Source organism: Ochlerotatus camptorhynchus, unplaced genomic scaffold, assembly GCF_037179485.1.
Source record: "Ochlerotatus camptorhynchus isolate MF236.1 unplaced genomic scaffold, CSIRO-AGI_Acam_v1.1 ptg000304l, whole genome shotgun sequence".
Lineage (NCBI taxonomy): Eukaryota > Metazoa > Arthropoda > Insecta > Diptera > Culicidae > Ochlerotatus > Ochlerotatus camptorhynchus.
The window spans coordinates 4,114,962-4,135,316 of NW_027040792.1; the positions used below are offsets into that span (position 1 = coordinate 4,114,962).

Below are 20,355 nucleotides of genomic sequence, written 5' to 3' on the forward strand. Positions count from 1 at the left end.
AACTAATGGATCGGGGACCAACGGCTTTACTTCCCTGATTAGAGATTTTATGGCTCAGAAAATTCCGGCGGTGCCGACTGGGATTGAACCCGAGCCTTTTTTGTGAGAGGCAACTACGCTTACCACTACACCACCAGCGCTGCTGTAACGAACGCCAACAATCAGCAACAGGAGCTTTATCACTACTAGAAGACAAGTGTGACACCGACAAACCGACATGAAACTTAAACTTAACTCTTGATCGAGAATCCATAACGGCCGATTCAAATGTGCAGCGATCTCTTCTGCCAAAACCATTGAATTCTCTTTATCTAGATAAAAATTGTTTGCCCGGAATAAATTAGACACGAACCAACTCATAAATTTTGTACCCGTGTTCGTGGCTAGGATAAAGATTTTGTGCTTTGATCACAAATGTCATGGTAATTGTATGGTCATTCATCGGTCGGTTGGTGATTGTGATACAGAAGATAGTAAGATACTGCTGGTGGTATTGGATGGTGATGTTGACGTTAAGGATGAGTATGGCGATGGTGGTGCTGCTGACGACCGAGGAATGGAACGACCGAAAGGGACAGTTCAGCACGATCCATCCAGTAGCAGCAGTTGGTTTCGTAGCACCGCCAGTCCATGTAATTCGCCGAGTAAAAGTATCCGACAGAGGCGGCAACAGCCGAGGGGGCGACACATCTAAATCTCAATTCTAGATGCTCAAAAAATCTCACACTAGCGAATCAATCTTCGAAAAATCATTTTTCATTTCTCGCATCTACTTGCATCGTGCTTCATCTTTTTGCAGGAAATCTTCAAAATCGACATAAATCTTCCTTCTATCTACTCAGCGTGCGTGCAGCTAGCCACAGCAAAACACAATCTTTTCTGCATCGTAGATAAAGTCGTCCCCCTCGGCAACAGCAACAACAGAGAAGAAACCGGGCTTGGAAAACGAACGACGATTCGAACGATTCGACACAGCTTGGGCACATCCATCTGCACACCTTCGGTACAATCTCGTAGGCATTGGATTGTTGTAAATAAAATGGGAGCACTGCTGGAGAACTGTCATTGAAGTTGTTCACAACATTACGTTTAACTGTATATTCAGGAACATCCTCTAATTGAATATACCAGAAGAACTCAGACCAGCACTTATAGATCTAAATACGAAATGTAGGTTCTAGAGTGGGCTTAAGAGAAAGAGGCAGTTAATCAGACCCCATCAGTACCCTTAATTCAAATAATGCTGGAAATCACACAAATCAAACTGAAGAAGTCTACTCATCATCCTCTATAGTCGGTCTCCAACAATGCTCCCCACCGCACTATGGGCAAAAATGGGTCCAAAATTACCCAAAATTGAATATCTCAACAGCACACTGAATTCCGTTCAACATTTTTATGAATTAAAATAAATTTAGCGAGGGTTCACTTTTACCCCTTACTCCCCTATAAAGTGTACCTCGCATTCCCCTAATATCTCATGAACTGTTGTTTTGAGACATAGTATTCTAAAACCATGCATAAAGTGCTTATGTTTTACGAAAAATAGGGCTGTGAACAAACGTTTCCTCCAAAAAGTAGGGGAAAATGGGGTAAAATGGTCCAAAACACATACCTACAAGGCTCTCCGGTCTATAGGACAACGTGCAATTGATTCCCCGGACGATTTCCCTTCGGAAAAGTCGTTTTTCATCGCCGGAATTCAGCGTGCTGTTGAGATATTGAATTTTGGGTAATTTTGGACCCATTTTTGCCATAGTGACCGGTTCCAACTCTTTCCAACTGCTGAATGCTGATAGACCGATGCTTTTCACATCACGAAAGGTTAGGTTTCTGGTCTGCTTTTGAAGGCATTATAAACATTAAAACAGGAAAAACTTCGCACACCCGCCACTTCCCGCATCATCCTCAATCCGATTTATCCGTGCGATTTCAAACCAAAACATTAAAGGTGTCAGAAATCCGGAGTGATTTAAGATTTGGGCGTAATTGCATTTGAAAACAAACGCGTCAATTACTGATTTCTCTTGAATAAAAGCTCAATCTCACAAACAAACTATACCAAATGATAGAGGAATCATTTCTCTACCTCATAGTGTTATTACTTTTCGAGATTGAGCTTTTATTCGCGAGAAATCGGTGATTGACGTGTTTGTTTACAAATGCAATTACGCCTAAATCTCAAAACACTCCGGAAATACCAGGTTGCCGGGTTGTTTATTTTACAAACAATCGCAGCTTGCTCTATGACCCGCACACCTGCGGCACACTTGCGGCACTCTGACAAAAAAGATGACCCAAGATTTGCGTGCGGAGTGACGTACCCCGTGAGATAAACCCGTAGAACTAACCACACTGAACAGCACCAAGTGAATGTCCGAGTGGATTCGATTCTAAACAACCAGACCATATTACACTAGGGTAGGTGTACCAGTTATGGATATACGTTCATATTATGGTGTATTCCAATTATGGCCTATAGGAATTACATAGGCCATCATTGGAACACACCATAGTAGGAAATTATAGCCTTAACTGGTACATCTATTCTATTGTAAATGCCTCTTCCTTTCATGCCTACGGCTTCAATCCACAGTGCTCTTCAAATATTATCACGTGCCGTTCGAACTTTATGAAAATGATGGAAGCTCACTTTATGCTGGCCATTTTTTGCGGGGCATTGAAATTATGCATGAAATCGACTCATCCAAAGTATAACTCAGATTTGTTTTGCTTACGCTATCAAAGTACAGAAAATATTCTTCAATCATGACCATCTCGCGGGGTACGCAATACCCAGGACTGGATTTAAAATCCAAACAAAAAAGTGATTAATGGAATAATAAAGCATTTAAAGTTGTAATGAAAGTAATGAAAATTATTTTGCCTCTATTATATTACGATATTATGACTCTAATTAATGGACTTTAAAAGTAGCATGGTAAATTTGAAGTACTAAATCTGTAATTAATGGAATTAATTTAATTATGCCTCTTGCCTGCGTCGGAATTAAAGGCTATTATGGCCCCTCGGGCCATCTTGGTCTTTTCCATAATGGTAATCGTCATATCCGAAGTTATTTGAGATTGGGGCGTATTTATAACTTTTGTAAACAAACATCTGAATCGCCGATTTCTCGCGAATAGAAGCTCAATCTCCTAAACAAACAATTCAAAAGTATTAAAGAATCATACCTTTACCTGATTGTGTTATTAGTTTTCGAGATTGAGCTTCTTTTTCACAAGAAATCGGCGATTGACGTGTTTGTTTGCAAAAGCAATTGCACCCAAAGATGTCGATCCTGAATGTACAGTAAGTTCCTCAGAGTGCTAAGGCCGTCTAGTTAGAGCATTCTGAATTAAACTCTCTACAATTCAAAAGGTCTTAGCCCCATGAACCACGGTTGCTTCAACTAATTTCGCTATAAAAACATTTTGTGTATTAATTATGAAATCGATGGATGCTATAATGATATGATGTACTTACATTGCGCATTGTGCACATTATAAGTGTGACGAAAATAAGAAGAAAAAGTTACAAGAAGAGGTTCAAAAGTATGTGTTTGACACATACATCCTGTCAATTTTGCTTTCAAAGAGTCACAATCACTGATGTCATGGTTAGTGAGGGACCACTCAGAGGCTATATAATGCTCAAAGTACTCTCCGTCAGGCTTGCTTCCACTCGCCTGCTAGGGCCCATGCATTAATTATGTCACGCTATATCGAGCCAAAAATTACCCTCCCCCCCCTATCGTGACGTTTTTCCTATACCTAATGCATTGCTTGTCACAAAATCTTAGCCCCCCCCCCTCCCCCCTTAGAGCGTGACATAATATATGTATCCACCCCTATAAAAATAAGATTTTCTGAATTTTGAGATCATTAGATGTTATAATGAAAATTCCTACCTGTTAGATACAAAAAGAGGTTGAAAGGCAAGTGTTTGGCACATATAACCTGTCAATTTTGCTTTCAGAGTGCTACAATCAGCGATTTTATGATTCGTGAGCGTTCACTCAGAGTGAGCGCTCGCGAGTCGTAAAATCGCTGATCGTGACTATCTGAAAGCGAATTTGGCAGGTTTTATGTGTCAAACACTTGCCTTTCAACCTCTTTTTGTATCTAACAAGTAGAAACCTTCATTATAACATCTAATGATTTCAAAATTCAGAAAATCGTTTTTTTATATTGGAAGCAACCCTGCTCTCAGTTGAAGATAGGTGGAATCCTGTAAGACAATACCTTAAAAAACGATCTCGGTATGCAGGAATGTTAGATGAAAGTTAAATCTTAGAATTAGAGCTGCTCCTTAATGTTATGATTTAATTGCACGTATTTCTGCAATATTCAATGCCCAACCCCAGGTTGCCAAACCCACAGTTCGAATAGAAGGGAAACGTAAGGTAAGACGTGTTGGAGCCGACTAGGCCCTTTGTGAAACAACAGAGATAGATAGGAAAACCTAGCAACACTGGACGAGCAGAAATAGTTAGTTTAAGAACGAGAGTCGGTCGTGACGACACCATGTGCGCGTGTGCAGAGCGAGGTTCGGAAATAAAGCGTGGTTGTGTGGAGAGCAATTCTGTGCGTACTTATTTCGTGGATCCGACATATTTGGCGACGACGGGATAAACCGTAAAGACAGCTTGAAGTGAATTTCTGCTTTTTTGGTGGAAATAGACGTTGTAAAGTGAATCAGTTTGTATATTACGGCACTGATGCTAAATGCTAGACTGAACAAAAGGTGGTCGCCATTTTGAACGGGCGGAAAAAAATCGCGAATAGCAACAGGCTGAGCTGAAATTTGGGGCTCGGGCTGCGAGCGTAAGTAAAAAAAAAGAGAAACAGGTTGGTTCAAAAAAATGAAAGGTTTTTGGTGTGCATTCCCAGTGTCGATAATAATATTGAAAAAAATAAGTGCGGGCCATTTTTTTTTATCTAAAATCATTGGCAAAGGGAAGAAACGGGGAAAACAAAAATGAAATGCGGACGCCGGAAAAAAAAAATCGTCCTTTGAGAGGTTATGATGCTGATAGATTGTGGCTGAATTGTGAAAAGCAGAAGGGTGATTTTGTAGCATGGAAAAAAACAAAATGGCAGTATACCTGAGAAAATTCTGATTACTGAGAGTGTATAGGTGAATTTTCGAGTAACAAAAAGGAAAGAGAGAGAAAGGAAAAAAAACGTGGTTTTATACCGTATGAAAACAAAATGGATGTGTTCCTGGGAAGTTTTCGATTACTATGAGTGTGGTGGTGTTGATGGAGGTCGAAAAGGATGTGTATCTAGAATAGAATAGAAGTAAAGAGAGTGAGAAACAGTATCGTGGTTTTCGTGCCTTTTGAAAACAAATTGGATGTGTTTCAACATAAAAAGAAGATTTTCTGTGGAGGAAATGATAAGTAGCAAAACGGCTGACGCATCAGCCGAGCAAATGAGAAGAGAGATGCACGCCTTATTACGAGGTAATTGGAATGGTTGGTTGTGTACCAAGGAGATTTAAATAAAATAATAAGGAGATGGTTGTGTACCACAGTGAAATGGAAGATGGTTATGTACCACTACTATTGGAATGGAGATGGTTTTGTACCACAGTGAAAAGGAAGACGGTTATGTACCGAATATTATGTGAATAAAGAGAAGGTTGTGTACCACTACCTATAGTAGAAGGGCTGTGTGCCAAAGAGAAAAAAAAATAATAGCATTGGTTGAGTACCAAAATGAGGAATAGTTATGTACTAAGGCAAATGAAATGGTTTCGTGACAATATGGAATTATGATCAGTAAGTATACTTTTGAGTGTAAAAGGCATATTCTTGAATGGATTTTGGATCTGGTGCCACAGAGTACATCATTATTATGGTACCGATCCATGAAAGATGACAGGAACTACCGGGGTAAGTCAAGCGAAAAAAAAAACTATTATATGACATGTTGTGTGGGTTCTAAAAGTATAATCAATTGTTCTGCTTATTTAAAATGGTATTGAAATTTACTATATGGCACTTGGAAATGCACCCCAAAAAGTTTTATTCAAAAAAAAATAAAAAAATCACACTGTGTGATGATTAACATGCAATAATTTCACAGGATGGCTTTACCAAGCAGAATCAAACCATTCGAGGTTACCATAGAAACCAGCCGTTTACCGGGCGAGTGGGAAACTTGGAAACTTGACTTGGAGTCGTTTTTCTTAGCACAAGGTGTAGAAAGACAATCTGACAAACGGGTCCAGTTGGCCTACCTTGGAAGACCAGGTCTCCAGGGGTTACTTCGCCATCTTCCGGGTGTTGACAAGGTACCCCACGTAACAAATGATCCCCCATACTATGACGTGGCGGTAAAATGTCTGGATGAATACTTCGAGCCTTTCGCCGCAAGACATATGAACGGCATCTGTTTCACCAGATCGTTCAACAACCAGGAGAGCGATTCACGGATTTTGTCATGCGGATGCGAAAACAGATTGCAAGATGCAATTATGAGTCAAGTGTGGTGGATGAACTGATCGCGGATCGGATTGCCCAGGGTTGTATTTCTGAGGAGCTACGGACAAAACTGCTGCAGAAGGATCGCACCCTGGAAGAAATGATTACGTTGGGTACAAGTATGGCGGAGTCACAGCAACAGTCTAAGAAGCTTAACAGGCCTGTTGGTCGCCAAGAACAGGATGTTTATGCGGTAACAAATAAACCGTACAGAAGTGATCGACAGACAATCAGACGACCATCTGTATACCCACCCAGAAACCAGTCAAACAACCGGTTCATCTGCTATGGATGTGGACGTCAAGGGCATACACACGGTAGCAACGAATGCCCAGCCAAGCATACGAAATGCGCTGCTTGTGGAAGGATCGGACACTGGGCAAAGCGTTGTTACAGCACCGGTGGACGGAAGCGTCTTTTGGACAATCCAACCCCGTATCCTAAGGCTAAGCGAATCCGCGCTGTGTCTGAAGAAATCGACCAGACGAAGGACTATGTATTCTATGCGATGGGGGGAAACATTTTTACATTCAAAATTGGAGGAGTTCAGGTACCCATGATCATCGATTCCGGATCAGACGCAAACATTATTACTGAGAACGTATGGCAACAAATGAAAGAAGCTAATGTAAATGTACTGGAGATGACAGCAAAAGCAGACCGGCCGCTTATTGGATATGCTAGCAAGGAACCTATGAAAATTACCGGGACATTCAGTGCTGAGATAGAGGCAGGAGAGAATAAGACAATTGCAAAGTTCTACGTGGTTGTGGAGGGCCAACGCTGTTTGCTGGGCGACCACTGCAAAAAACTTGAGTGTACTCAAGGTTGGATTTGATGTTGTTGCAGTGGAATCGAACCCAAAGCCACCATTTCCAAAAATTCGGGGAGTGGTAATCGAGATACCAATCGACCCAGATGTCCAGCCAGTGCAGCAGGCGTACAGAAGACCTCCCATCGCATGGGAATCAAAGATAGAAGAAAAACTGCAGTCTCTTTTGGAAATGGATATTATTGAACCGGCACCAGGCCCCTCCTCTTGGGTGTCACCAGTGGTTCCAGTAATGAAAGATTCTGGTGAGATTCGTTTGTGCATTGATATGCGTAGAGCCAACCAAGCGGTGCTACGCGAATCACATCCTCTGCCTCTGGTCGATGAGCTGCTTGGGTCTGTTTGCGGAGCCGTACGATTTTCCAAAATTGATATCAAAGACGCCTACCATCAGGTCGAGATCTCGGAACGGTCAAGACCAATAACAACGTTCATTACCAAACAGGGTCTCTTCAGGAAGACATATTGATTGAATAAAATGGTGTTCGCAGTTGCGAACAATTAATTATGTGCTTTCTTATTTATTTATATTTTTAAATATTTTATCATCTAGGTACAAACGGCTCATGTTCGGAGTAAGTTGTGCACCCGAACTTTTTCAAAAGGTAATGGAGTCAATTGTTGCGGGTTTGGACGGCGTCATCGTGTATTTGGATGATGTCTTCATTCACGGCACATCCGTTGAAGAACATGATCGAAGGCTGGCTGCAGTTCTTAAGAGATTTTCTGATTATGACATCCTGCTTAATGAAAAGAAGTGCGTATACGGTGCTGATAGTTTAGAATTTTTGGGTCACCATCTGTCAGTCCAAGGTGTTAGGCCGACCGAAAGTAGAATTACGGCTATACAAAGTTTCAGGGAACCACGCAATTTATCTGAGTTGAGGAGTTTTCTGGGATTGGTTTGTTATGTGGGTAGGTTTGTTACAAACCTGGCTTCGCTAACTGATCCTCTGCGACTGCTCCTTCGATCAAAAGGACAGTTTGAGTGGACATCAAAGCAAACTTCGGCTTTTCAGCGGATTAAAGATGAAATCTGTAAAATTCATCATCTGGGTTTTTTTCAATCCAAAGGATCAGACAAAATTAATAACCGATGCTAGCCCAACCGGGCTTGGTGCAGTACTTCTGCAGGAAAATTCCCAAGGTAGATGCAGAGTAATCGCCTATACCAGCAAGGCACTAACAGAATTGGAAAGAAAATATTTTCAGACAGAACGAGAAGCTTTATCGCTAGTATGGGGAGTGGAAAAATTCCGCCTGTATCTTTTGGGAATCAAATTCACTCTGCTAACCGACTGTAAAGCCCTGAAATTTCTGTTCAATCCAAGGTCTAGACCATGTGCTCGGATTGAACGATGGGTTCTCAGGCTTCAAGGGTACACATTCAAAGTAGAACACATTCCTGGACCTGACAACATAGCTGATGCACTATCGAGGTTGAGTATACCAGATTCTGAAATGTTTGATGAATCATCCGAAGGCTACATTCGGAGCATCGTTGCAGAAGCAGTACCAGTAGCAATAACGATAGAAAAGGTTATTGAAGAGTCCAAGAATGACGAAGAAATTCAAGAAGCTCTTGTGGCATTACAAGCGGGAACTTTGGAGAAAATTCCGAAAGCATTCAAACCCTATGTGAATGAGTTATGCTCAATGGACGGAGTACTCTTGAGAGGCAATAGGCTGATCATCCCGGCGCAGCTTCAAGAACGAGTAATAACGGTGGCACATGAAGCGCATCCAGGCATGGCAGCGATGAAACGACGTTTGCGACAGAAAGTTTGGTGGCCACTAATGGACAAACAGGTGGAAGCTTGTGTAAAGCGATGCAAAGAGTGTACCCTGGTTTCCCGTCTAGGAGCTCCTGAACCCCTGAAGCGTATTAAAATGCCCGAAAAACCATGGGCGAGTATAGCTGTTGATTTTATGGGTCCTCTACCTTCGGGTCATTCACTGTTTGTGATAGTCGACTACTTTAGTAGATTCACTGAAGCAATAGTAATGAGAACAATCACAGCCAGGCGCACAATTCAGGCACTGCATGAAACATTCAGTAGATTTGGTGTTCCTGAAAGCATTAGAGCGGACAACGGGCCACAGTTTATCAGCGAAGAGTTCAAAACATACTGTGAAGAATATGGAATTACATTGGTGAGGACAACCCCGTATTGGCCGCAAGCAAACGGGGAGGTGGAACGTGCAAATAAAACAATATTGAAGCACCTCAAGATAAGCCAAGAAGCGGATAGCACTGACTGGGTTTGGGATCTAAGATCATTCTTATTAATGTATAATTCAACTCCTCATGCATCAACCGGAGTAGCCCCGTCGGCACTCATGTTTGGGCGCATATTTCGTGACAAGCTTCCTGCTTTCGGCGAGACAACTAACCGTTTGGAGCAAGAAGAGGTACGTGATCGAGATTGGGAAAAAAAGCTTAAGGACGCGGAATATACGGATACACGCCGCCAGGCAAAGCCATCTGAACTGAGGGAGGGAGATAAAGTTGTTTGTAAGCGAATGATGAATGAAAACAAACTTTCAACAACGTTTGCTCCAGAAGAATATGAACTCATGAAACTAAAAGGTTCAGAAGCTACATTGAGGTCAGTCAACACGAATCGCGAAGTACATCGAAATGTGGCACATCTAAAGCGATTGCCTAGAACCGAACCAACCGAAAATAAGACAACGGACTCCACAACAGTACAAGAGGACCGAAGCTCATCTATCCATGACGATACCGTCGGCGTTTCATCGGGCAGTAATGTCACACGACCGTTGCGAACACAGCGTAGGCCAGCATATCTTAATGAATATCATACGGATGCAGTTTGGGACTTTTAAGTGAAGGGGGGATGTTGGAGCCGACTAGGCCCTTTGTGAAACAACAGAGATAGATAGGAAAACCTAGCAACACTGGACGAGCAGAAATAGTTAGTTAAGAACGAGAGTCGGTCGTGACGACACCATGTGCGCGCGTGTGCAGAGCGAGGTTCGGAAATAAAGCGTGGTTGTGTGGAGAGCAATTCTGTGCGTACTTATTTCGTGGATCCGACAAGACGGACAACCCTAAGGATTGGTATTGTTATATCGTTAAAAGCATGTTGTGGGTAATATCAGTATTCTGTACACCCACCCGAGGAACATTCTGTTTTCAAATTTCAGTTCAATGGATTTGAATTAAGTTTAATTTTTGTTTTACATTTCAATGTGCAGTTATTCCAGTTAAAACAGAGGTAAAAGAGTAGAATTACTGCATTTTTTGGCAAGCATGTAGTTCGAAGTTTCTCATATGTTATGTGTATATATTCAAGACATCCACAATATTAAGTCGCTCAGAACATTTAAAGCTGTTTCTTCTGAGTTATTGACAATGCCCGTCTTACCCCGCTGGTAAACCATTTAGGAAAACGCCTCTCCCTACACGCCTGCGTAAAAACAAAATTTAATTACTTATTTCAACAAAAAATCTAGAAATGAACCACCTGGAACAGGATCGTAAACAATGGTGTAAGCATTTTATTGTTTTGGTGATGTACATCGTTGGGAATTGCACATTGAATCACCGCAAGTGCAATTCGACAGTGATATTCATCGATTTTCCCTTTACAATGCTACAGCTAAGCGAAAATATTTTCTGGAATTTGTTCATTGTAGTGGTGTAACAGGTTGTATTGGCTATCAAATGCGACATCAACCGCACCGAGAAACGTTAATCCAAGCGAGTTATTAACAAAAGAGAAAATCGACGAAAAGAATCGATCACCGTGTTTACGTCCTTATGCATGCTCACTGTCGAATTGTTATTTATTTATGTTTTTATTTCCACATTTGGCAGCTCCCGTACCAAGTTGTGGATGTGAGAAAAGCCCAATCATTAAATTGGCCGTCTTACCCGCAGTTCTCCTACTACATTTAAGGCTCAAAACACAGTCAATCAATTAGGATTCTTCTTGTTTTTGAAATATTCTTCAATCATCATCATTAGTATACACACACCTTCACACACAAGCTATTCTAAAATTTAAAGCAAGTATTTCATGATTTTACATCGTATATTTTCTGAGTAAAACACCATCACTGCATTTACTTACTTGTGTTCTTCGTAGAATTCAACAATTTCACGTAATCGAATACACAAAATGAATAAAAACTGGAGGTCAAATCTCTTGGTGAACAAAATAAAACACCAAGAAAATCACTCCGACTCCACTTCTTTGCTAGGGAACGTAAAAGAATCATTGAACAAGCGTTGCCAGATGTATTACGTTTAGCAGTCAACTTAAGTTTATTAAAACATGCAGATACTAAGTTTCAACCAATAACATAGATGAGTGGATGATTTTAATGGTGAATTAATATCAAACACTGAATAAATATTTGGAACATAAACGTTCCAATTGCAAAGGTTAAAAAAGTATGAGTTAAACACAAAAAGGGAACATGGCAGCATTGCATGTAGCCTTTTATTGTCTTTCCCGCTCAGGGGTGTAAACAAAATGCCGTACAGCGTTGTCTGGCAGTGTGAATGTTTTGTCTACGACATTCTTATACGCTTGCATGTGTGACGTCACATTTGCTGTTGCATTGAAAAGTAAAAGAATAAAAGAGATGGTAGATTTTGCTCACCATACCAGTTGATATTTATGATTCATTGACTGTTTTGGCACGGCGACGCACACTACCAACGAATTTTACCAATACTTTTAGAAAGTGATGATTTAGGAATACAAGAAGAAGAAGCAAAAGCAAATCGAGTGATGGTTAGTTGCCTCTTAACAACTTTCAGCAGTCATTTAAATTTCACTTCATTAAAGCTCTACCTGCAGCTCCCTGGTTCTGCAAAGCACGTCCTCGGCAACATAACGAACGACTTAATCCTCCCTACGCTCGAGCGCTTCTGCATCGATAAGAGGGCTTCCATGCCATTCCATTCGATTTCAAGCAGCCAGTCTCTGCTAAAGCCCTACAACTATGCTCAAGTTCTATCCCCCAGTCAGAAATCCACTCGAATGAAGAGCAAATCCCACTAGCTATAAGCGCACCTGTCATCTGCTCAGCACATAGGTACAAGATGAAAATTTCGAAGCGCAAGTTTTCACCCTGCAACGATTCGAACACAGTTTGAATGATTGCATTAAATGGATCATTTTAGATGGCTGAGTTTTGAACCCACCACAGTTTTCATTTGGCGCTACTGTATACGGACGAACCAATGTAAAATACTGTGGTAGCCACAGTACGGTGCTGTCAAAACCTCAGCATCTTCAATGATCCATTGGAAGTGATTTACCTCCCTAAGGTGCTTGCACGAGCCTAACATTCGCGGAAAATAGAAGGGGGAAATCTGTCTTAAATCTCACCCAAACTGTCGCTCATTTTGACGACACTGGAAGGCAGGTACCTACTCACACACACCGGGTCTAATCTTTCTCGAGCCACGTGTGAAAAATGACACCGGTTGATAAAACTGCCGAATAGAAGCGCAAGAAGAAGCAACCGGCTGAGTCTCTCGGAATGTGATTCCCCCTTCAGAGACTTAAATAACAGGGGGTACTGGTGGATCGCAGGATGGTAAAATGTCTCCCCCACCTCCATTTCCGTTCCATCAGATTCCGTCGAGCCGTGTGCATGGAAATGGCAGCATGTTGACGGTTAGTGGATCGAATCTGTCATTTCCAACCGTGCAGCAGCAGCAGCACGGTAGTAAAGCGGTATCTACTGACGACGAGTACGACGCTGCTGCCGACCGACGAGGGCGCCTGGCAGGAAATTATGATTCCGTAGACGAAAAAATGTATGCGTGCTATTCCGGTGACAACAGATGGGATATGTATGTGTGTGTGTCCCCTTGGGGAAAGGGCAGACTGATTGCATGGTGCTTCGATTGGGATCCATTGTTGTTCAATATGGGAGAATGTGTCGGCACGTTCATGTAGAATTAATGGCATGGAAAAGTTATTCAACTTCATTGGTATTTAATAAACATCAACCAACATATTTCACTGACCTTGGTGTCAAACGTTTCTAACCGCATAATTTCACTTTAGATATGCTCATTCCTAATGGAAAGGAGCCTCGCATGCATGAGGTCGCTTGGTTATTAAATTAATTCTAGGATTGAACTTTCTGCTACCATGTTGCCCTACGTCAGCGAAAACTCCAACCGACAGCAGCGCAGACTGTCATCCATGTGAACCGGCTTAATGCCCGGTTTACACTTGTGCTGGTTCTCCAGCGCCGATAAGCTAGTAAAAATTGTCATCTGCATGATGTGAACAGTTTTCAGCTGCTAATTCTTATAAAAATCGATTTTTGCCATCACGTGGCCATCAGTGCTAAAGAACCAGCACGAGTGTAAACCGGCATAAGTAAACGAGAATAAATTCGTTTAAATTATCTATATATGCAGAGAGCGTTCCTTTCAACTACCCTCACCCCCTACACTAAGCATAAATTTTACATCCCAGAGCATGTAGTTAGAGCTTTTTCGCGTGCAGTGGCGAAACAAAAAGCAGTATTCCGCCATACACATGGGACCAAAGCACTCATGAGAGGAGTTGTCGGAGTTTGCTTTTGATTATGTTGATGATTTGGCGTAGATAGGCAAGCCTGTAGATTGGCGCATACGAAACTCGAGGCAGTGGGGTGGATCCTACGCTCGGTTGTGGTTTCGGGTATTTAAATGGTTCGCAACTTCCTTGAGCTTAGTGCATTTTGCATGTCACCAATGTTTTAAGGTAATTTACTGAGAAAACGCTTTAAAAAGCTAAGTTAATGCATGTTTTACGTTTCAATTGAAAGAAAAGTGATTTTGATGACCAGGATATCCAAAATCTCATGTTGTTATGAACTTCCAAAGAGTTTTTTTTTTAATGTCGAGCTTAAAAATAGTATCAGATAGTCAGAGATCAGAGCACGGGAAACGTGATATTGAAAGCAGGCTTGCAATTGCTCATTACAGCTAAAATGTTATTTTTCGTTATTATGAAACAATGGGATACTATAATGATAATTTTAATTTGCAAGATGCAAGAAGAGAAGGTAAAGATTGTATATGGCATATAAAATTTGTCAATTTTGCTTTCAGAAGGTCACAACTAGCGATTAGCTGTAACGAAGAGCAACGCGATGAGCGAGCAATCAGCGATCATAAAATCGCTAGTTGTTACCTTCTGAAAGCAAAATTGACAAATTTTATATGTCATATACAATCTTTACCACCTCTTCTTGCATCTTGCAAATAAAAATTATCATTATAGTATCCCATTGTTTCATAGTAACGAAAAATAGCATTTTAGCTGTAATGAGCAATTGCAAGCCTGATTGAAAGTTTTTCAAATGATGAGCCTCAACATAAATCACATAACCAGTGGGAATGTGAAATTCTCAATACTACCATGCGATCCCATAGTTGTAAATTGCACCACTAAATCACATGAACCTTATGTGTCCAATTAAATCTATATGATCACTCACATCGAATTTATATTGTTATGCGATATTCAGATAAAAATCACTAATTTTGATATTGGAAAAATACCTGGAAAAATATTACATAGGTTTCTAATATGATTTTTTAAAGTAAGATATAAACTATTGCAGCCCCCCGTACCAAATCCAGGTGTTATAATTTACGACAGGAGATTCAATTTGAATTTAAGCGTGCCATGATTTTACTGATTGTAACAGTGCTGAATGAAACTCAACTGTCTTGCTCTAGAAGTACGATCCAAGGGCCAGATTTATTATGCAATGCCTACTAGGTTTGACCAATCATCGTAGCCTACTTAGCCTCCTTTGATTTAATTGAAATATTTCAAGCTGAACATTGCATTAGGTCCTAAGTAACATTAATCGATTCTATTCGTCGACTTTCTCTTTCGTTAATAACTTGAGCACATAACCGTTTCTTGTTGTGTTTGTCGTATGAGATGCTAGATAAAAGCTTTTTCTATCGATCTATGTGCTGAAAATACCTGGGAATGTCTTTACATGGCCGTGGGGATACAAAGAGAAAGTCTACGAAGAGAATCTGTCAATGTTAGTTAGGACATAATGCAATGTTCAGCTTGATTTGTTTAGTTTTGATAATGTTAAAGCAATTCAGGAAATTGTTTTAATTCTAAATTTTACTCTAAAAGAAAGAAATCATTGAAATATTGAGGCTTTCGTTATACGCAAAATGACGCGAGCGTCGGAAAAAACTGCTTTTGAAATTTTCCAAAAAGCATCAAAGTAAATTGAACCTTTAAAAAAAAACTGGAAAGACGCCGCATGACGCTGCACAGATGTCAATGTTGAAAAGAATGGTCGCTGAGGTTCACCAGTCCAGTGTGTGGCAAATGAAGACGGAAATTCCAAAGAAAGTCCGCGACTTTCGAACGCCGTCGGAGTAATTTAGCTACTCAGTAGCATGAACGATAATTTTCTCTATTAGTTTGATATAAATGCAATGCTATTAAGCTCAGTAAAGATTAAAATGCTTTATGAAAATTGGTTGGCCTCAGGATCAAAAATGTGTCGTTCAAGTTATATAATATCCTAAGTATATGAGAAAGCCAAAAAGTTTTAAAGTTTAATTATAAAGGTATTATACCTGTGAAGCTCCTTGTTTTTGTTGTTGTTTTTATAGAATATCTGTAATAAAAGAAAAAAAAAATCAATAAATTAGCTATGTAGAAGCATCTCGTAGTTTTTTTCAAACTTGGTTTTCATTCTATAAAAAGTATTTGTAATCATATAGGTCACCTTCTTGTTTGATTAATAGCTCAAAATATAAGTCTTTGCAACAAATGGTAATTATTGCTGAATTGATAACTATGGTAGGGGAGCATGCAATAATTACCTTAGAATTTAAAGGTAACTTTTTTTTTACGTTTTCATACAAAGGAGAGACGGATTCGCAGAAATACCTCACGTAAACATGAAGATTACAGAACATATAAATCTGGAAAAAAAAAATCTTACTAAGGAGGAGCTGGGATAGAAAAATTCAAAAAGGTACTTCTTACTTATTATTATTATTATTATTATAGTCCATCTGACTTGATAGTCTCAATGAAACACTGAAATTTAAATGTAGTCACTCATTAAAAATTAAAAATTGGCCGAGAGCAAACGATGACGAAACCTGGAGGCATTGATGTCAAAGTTAAATAGGTCAGAGGCTTCGTTGAATTGATTAATCATGGCGACAAAGGAACTGTTTGCAGCATAGTTGGTTGCATGTACTACTTTATGTAGCAAGGTTCTCGGACGGAGTGTTCGGGCAGGAGCATACAGATTAATTTTGGCCAGTAGCTCAGTAACATCATATTCTGCGAGTAAAACTTTAGCAACGAAGACGACCTGCGATATATTTCGTCGCTTAGCAAGAGTATCCAAACCCAGTAAACGACAGCGGTCAGCATACGGTGGTAAATTCAGCGGGTCACTCCATGGAAGATAGCGCAGTGCGTATCTGACGAATTTGCGTTGAACAGCTTCGAATCGTCCACTCCATACTGCTTGGTAGGGATTCCAGACAACACACGCGAATTCCAGTAGTGAACCAATGAACAGTAAAGGGCTTTAAAACACAGAGGATCACGAAATTCCTTAGATATCTTGAACATGAATCCAAGCTGTCGATTAGCTTTGTCGATCGTGGTTGAGAAGTGGCGAGTGTATGTGAGCTTTTCATCCAACATGACACCGAGGTCTTTAACGTGATCGACACGTTGAACTGCAGTTCCAGCAACGTTATAATCAAACAAAATGGCAGTCCTAGTTCGACGGAAACTAATTACGCAGCACTTTGAGACGCACAGGACCATAAAATTACGTTCACACCAATCATTAAAGATTTCAAGAAGGTTTTGTAGTTCTAAACAGTCGGCATAGCCTCGAACGACTAGATAAATCTTCAAGTCATCGGCAAAAAATAATTTACCTCCACGTAGTATAATAAACGTTACATCGTTCACAAATAAAGAGAAGAGCATTGGCCCCAAAGTGCTACCCTGTGGAACTCCTGACCTGTTCGAGAAACAGTACGATGAGTAGTTTCCAATGCATACAGTAACTTCACGTTGCACGAGGTACGATCTAAGCCAGCTGCAGAAGGAAACAGAATATCCAATTTTTTCAAGCTTTGCTAGCAGAACGTCGTGCACAACTCTATCAAACGCAGCTTTAAGATCAGTGTAGATGGCATCCACTTGAAGTTTCTTGCATACATTTTCCATACAGAACGACGTAAAGCTGACGAGATTAGTTTCCACGGAGCGGCCAGGAAAGAAACCATGTTGACATGTACCCAACAAACATTGGGCGTTGAATAAGAGCTTATTCAGGCAAAAACATGCTTCTTCAGCTAATAAATAGCTTATTCAGCTGTTGATCAACTCAAATTGTTTGTTGGGTACTTATGTAATGCTTGCAGGAAGCAAACAATCTCTCATTTATCAGCGACTCAAACAACTTAGATTCAACCCCAAGCGAGGTAATCCCATGGTAGTTTTCCACATTGCGTTTGTCTCCTTTCTTGAAAACAGGGAACATAGTAGAGCGTTTCCATAGTGCGGGAAATTTCTGTTGACGAAGTGACAGGTTGAAGAGCAAGGACAACGGAGCAGCTAAGATATCGGAGCATTTTTTTAGGACTGCAGATGGAATAACAGTCGGACCTGGTGAAAATGATGATTTGGTTTTACTCATCACAGAGAGAACCATTTGTACATCTACGGCAAAAACAACCATGTTTACGACGTCGGTTGGCACATCACGGACGGCTCGCTCAATTTCTGCTTGCGATGGGGAGTCATTCGAGAAGACGCTTAAGAAGTGCCTAGCAAATAGGCTGCATTTGTCCTCAGTTGTCAATGCTGCGTCATTGCCGAGAAACATTTTTGACGGCAGTCCAGTTTCCTTCCTCTTAGTATTCACAAACGACCAGAATCCCTTGGGGTGGCATTGCAGATTATGTTGAGTACGAATTACATACCTCTTGTAAAGAAGCTTGTTGTAGTGACGATAATCATTGCTGGCAATTGAAAAATTTCGCTTGGTAAGGGTACATCGTCGATGAGTGAGAGCACGGCGAGCTCTAGATCGCACTCGTTTCAGGTTGCGGAGAGAAGCGTTAGACCAAGGCGGTTTTCTTGGAGGTTGGCACTTCGGTACTGAAGCACAAACACAGTCGCGCAAAACGCTATTATAGCGAGCGGCTGCTGTATCGATATCAAGGTCATTCAACACGTTCCAGTTGATCTGGGACAAGGAACGCCTCAGCAAACGGAAATCGGTCTTCCGGAAATTGAGCCGAGTGGCAGTCATGGTTTCATCAAAACGAATTTGAGATCCGTTCACGATAGGTATACCCAAAGCAGGGTGGAAATTGTCAAGAGGAACGATGACATCGGGCACTTCAGCGACGACACAGTCCAGAAGTGCACTTTCGCTAACAAAAAGCAAGTCAAGAGAACGAGACTGGAAATTGGGAACAAGGTTTATCTGGCTCAGTCCATGAAAAGCCGTGCCGTCAACAAGCAAGCGGCTGGCAGGAGTAGTTGAAGATGCAATCGGATCTGGAAACGCATAACCCTGGCCTGAGGGTGACCAGCTAAGCCCAGGCTGATTAAAATCACCAAGCAGAAGAAGCACATCCGTTATATCAGCCATGGATGATTCTGCGACATCCAGATGAAGCTGCATTGTGCTGCAGTCAAGTCGACGATCAGGGGGAATATACACCGCTCCAATGAGGATGTTCCGCGAAGTGAGGCTGACCTTAACCCAAACCGCTTCAATTGTAGTAAATAGTTCGTTGGCGATTACGTAGGAAGCGAATGCGTTGGAAACAGCGATGAGGACACCACCACCGCGAGTACGAATGCTGTTGGATGAATTACGGTCTAATCTGTAGACAATAAAAGAGTCACCAAACAGTTGCACTGAATTGATCCTCCCATCGAGCCAAGTTTCCGTGAATACATAAACGTCATATTCCCCGTCAAGCGCAGCCAGACAAACATCGTCCAATTTAGTCATGAGCCCCCTGGTGTTCTGATAGTAGACACGTAAACCGCTAGAGGGTTCGGTGCGAGCCGTCTCATTGATAACTTGTCCAGGATCCGCACGAGAGAACGGTGAACTATCAGGCAGCGAAAGATCACCTGACGTAGAAAGGCTCGAAGTGGTGGCCATAAGCGAAGATGAACTGAAACGAAGTGGCGGATCAACAGTTGAATTCACATGGACGAGTTCATACTTGCCGTAGATCAGAGCTCGAGAAACGTGGTATTGAAAGTTCTTTAAATGATCCTACAAGCTCATCAAAATAAATCACATATCCAGATCATTTACAATCAACTTGTATCGAGTTAATGGTTTTACATGGTATGTTAGCCATTTCATCAATTCATTAATCTCAATATCATTTTTGGTTGCCTCTATTATTTCAATTATATTGCAATCAGAAATTAATCTGTTGAAACAAATTGAATGATCCTCTCACTCTGTTCATCGAAAGTCTTCACAGCAGATGAGCAGTCGTGGTCTTGAGAAAGGATCAGCAATGTTTGGTTTTCCTGGACGATAGATGACCTTATAATCGTATGACATCAATCTAAGTTTCCACCGTTCGATTCTAGCACATGGTTTAGCTTTATCTCCTAAGATAGAGACTAGTGGTTTGTGATCTGTGATCAACCAAAAGAATTTTCCATGCAGATAATAATGAAACTTCACTGGTACCCAAACTAATGCTAAAGCTTCACGCTCAGTTCAGTCTTTCGACCTCAACCAACGTTTTAGAGGCGTAGATCGCTACTTTGAACATCCCTACGTAAGATTTTTGAAAAAGTACGGCTCCTAGCCCTACCGGACTAGCGTCAGTAACTAAAAAAGTTTCTTATCCTGGGTCAAAAACGCCAAAGTTTCGTTTTGGGCCAGGTCCAATTTCAATGATTCAACGCTTATTGGTGTTCATCATTCCATAAAAATGGGGTGCCTTTCCTGATGAGGGCGTTTAACGGTTGCGCGA

At 41.0% G+C, this 20,355-nt stretch overlaps 1 protein-coding gene and 1 pseudogene across 2 annotated transcripts in view; one reads left to right on the forward strand and one right to left on the reverse strand.

Annotated features, from left to right (window-relative positions):
- The window catches only part of LOC135707134 (uncharacterized), a 39,622-nt pseudogene extending 26,355 nt beyond the window's left edge, over positions 1–13,267 (forward strand).
- LOC135707171 (transcription factor E3-like) overlaps positions 1–20,355 on the reverse strand; it is a 131,601-nt gene that overhangs the window by 42,783 nt on the left and 68,463 nt on the right. The window contains exon 2 of one of the 2 annotated variants that reach the window (XM_065228921.1): positions 15,928–15,968. The exons of the other annotated variant lie outside the window; for it this stretch is intronic. The gene's annotated coding sequence lies outside the window, so the exon portion shown is untranslated. The remainder of the gene's footprint in view (positions 1–15,927; positions 15,969–20,355) is intronic. 2 annotated transcript variants of the gene reach the window in all.